We start from the raw sequence: 2,928 nt of genomic DNA, 5'->3' as shown, positions 1-2,928 counted from the left end.
CCAAATAAGGCAACCAGCCCAATAATATAGTTTTAAATCAGGCAGTGAGTATCCTCCTCTATCTTTTTTGTCTTTCAGTACCTGCCATTTAATTCTTGGCTTGTGACCCTTCCAAATGAATTTCCTAATCTCCGAATCCCAATCATTAAATATCCTATCTTTTATTTCTATAGGTAAATTCAAAAACAAATACAGAAGTTTAGGGAGAATTGACATCTTAAGTACAGCTATTCTCCCAAGTAGAGAAAGCTTAAAGTTATTCCACCTCATCAGGTTCTGTTTGATTTCTTTCCAGACTTCTAAATAGTTATTATGAAATAATTTTAAATTATCATTCTCAATCCAAATTCCTAAATATTTGATTTTGTTCACCACTCTATATCCAGATTTTTCTTTTAGCAGGTTTCTCTCCTCTAAAGACATGTTCTTGGTTATAATAACAGTTTTCTCTTTGTTTATTTTTAAACCTGAGAACCGTCCAAATTCATCTAACTCTTGTATTAGTGCTTCGACATGTTGGTTTGGGTCCTCTAAAATTACCACGAGATCGTCTGCAAAAGCTCTTATTTTTGTTTCTTGGCTTTTTATCTTAATGCCTTTGATGTTTGAGTTGGATTTAACAGATAAAATTGATATTTCTATTACAATTAGGAATAGGAGGGGGGAGAGGAGACACCCTTGTCTGGTGCCTTTATTAATTTTGAAGTCCCTAGATCTCTCACCATTAATAATCAGATAGGCATTTTGCAAGTTATATATTTGTTCAATTGTATTCACAAAGTTTTCACCCATTTCCATCTTTTTTAACACTTGTATAAGGAAATCCCACCTTACCCTATCAAAGGCTTTTTCCATATCAATGGCAAGTATTGCTCCCTTCCTTTTGTTATTTACATTAAAATATTCAAGACTATCCAAGATTGTTCTTATATTATTCCTAATATAACGACCCGGGAGAAAGCCGTTTTGTTCCTTTCCTATCACTGAAGATAAGATTTGTTTTAATCTGTTAGCCCAGATGGATGTATATAATTTATAGTCATTATTAAGTAGACTGATTGGTCTATAGTTTTCCATAAGTGTCACATCTTTCCCTTCTTTAGGTAGTAATACAATGTTCGATGTTTCCCATGTTTGTGGGATTCCCTCACTGTTAATTGTATTGAACAGATCGTATAATGGATTTAGGAGTTCCTGCTGAAAGGTTTTAAAGAAATCAGCTGTGAATCCATCAATTCACAAGGGTCTTTTGGAAGCGGAGTAAAAGCTGTGTCTTTAAAAAAAAACAGGTCGGCCGAATATGAACTTGGCCCCAATCATGATCGGGGAAAAGTTCAGGGGAGGGATATATGTCAGAGGGAGAGCAGAGGGTGGAACATGCCTCCCTTTCATTGGGGTGATGTAAGAGGAGGAGGAGGATGAAGCCGGGGGGGGAAAGAGGGCCATGGAGGAGCATTGGAAGGAGGAGGAGGAGAAGGCAGGATCCGGAGGATGGGTGCCAAGGGCAATCGAGGTGATGAATAGAGCTGGAGGGTGCCAAGGGAAGAATCGGGGTAGGAGGTGGAGGAGGAAGGAGTTGGAGAAAGGGTCAATTCAGGTCAGGTCAGAGGGAGGGCAGAGAATGAAGTAAGCCTCCATTTTCACAGACAGCTTTCTCTCTCTCTCTCTCTTTTTATTTTATTTTATTTTTTTATTTTTGACAGACTATGCGCATGCTTTTTGCTACTGGTAGATGCATATATAGATAGAATATGTGTCTGCTTGTGGTACTTTCCCTTTCATTTGCTTGCTCGCAGCACGCACTTTGCAAAAGGCTTTTTTTCCTAAATTTTATATGCGAAGCGCCTCAGAACAACCTCCCATAGAAAGCAATCAAGGGAGAGAATACATCACGTTTTAACATGAATCTGCATGATTGGACCCGCAGTCATGTTGGAACAGAGCTGCAAAACCCTCAGTGTGATAAGGCTCTTTGAATGTGGTCCACCTTTTAGAGTCCATCTAGGAGTCTCCATTTGCTTTCACAGGGAGTGCAATCTTCCCTGTTGCAATGCTGATGCTACCAGGCTCCCTTCCATGGGATCTTCCTGCCAACCTCTTTCTGCTGGTTTTGTACAACAGTAGAAAACGATTTGTTCCAGCTGGCCTTAAGAAACTGGATATAATTCTGTTTTATGGCTTGTTGTATCTTTATGGGTGGGGGTAGGTAGATTCTGATTTTAAGGAACTATCTTTTTCAAGAAAAATACCTTCATAATTAAAATAGTAAATCAGTGTTAGACTTAGATTCCATTTATTTCTTTATATATGTTATGTACATATATTTTGCTACTGAAATTCAAATATTTCCAGAACCTTAGTTTGGAAAGCCAGGTGTGAACTGGTCCCAAAGATTCTGCTTTTCCCTATTAACTGAAACCTAGCACCTGACAAGGTGAGAAGCAGGGAGACTTGGGTTCTCTGTGGCAGCTATTATGAACCCTAGCACCAAACATGGGATCCTGAAGTGCTTGTGCTGATGGCATGTGGACTGAAGGACAAAACAATTTCCCCCTCGGTTAAGTGAAAAGAGTGCTGTTGAAGAGAGAGGCCTTGAACAAATTGCTCTGCAATCAAATATCAGAGTTTATATAACAAATGCATTGCAAAACCACTCACTGCCCTGAATACTGCACTGCAGAAAGATAGAAACTACCTTTATTATTATGCTCAGTGTTCTGCCACATGAAATTGAAGAGGCAATGATTTTAACTGTAGTACTCAGTTGTATATCTTTATTCTTTAGGATCTTCTCTAGCTCTTTCATGGCTGCCTTCCCATTCCTAGTCTACTTCTTATCTCTTGATTGCAGGTTTCATTCTGAGAAATGTTTGATCAAAGGTACAAGAAATCTTTGACTATTTCATTTTCCTCATTGTCTAATTTTGA

Source organism: Sceloporus undulatus, chromosome 1, assembly GCF_019175285.1.
Source record: "Sceloporus undulatus isolate JIND9_A2432 ecotype Alabama chromosome 1, SceUnd_v1.1, whole genome shotgun sequence".
In the NCBI taxonomy this organism is placed as follows: Eukaryota; Metazoa; Chordata; class Lepidosauria; order Squamata; family Phrynosomatidae; genus Sceloporus; species Sceloporus undulatus.
The sequence above is the reverse complement of the archived record's forward strand: the minus strand, read 5'-3'. Positions refer to the sequence as shown.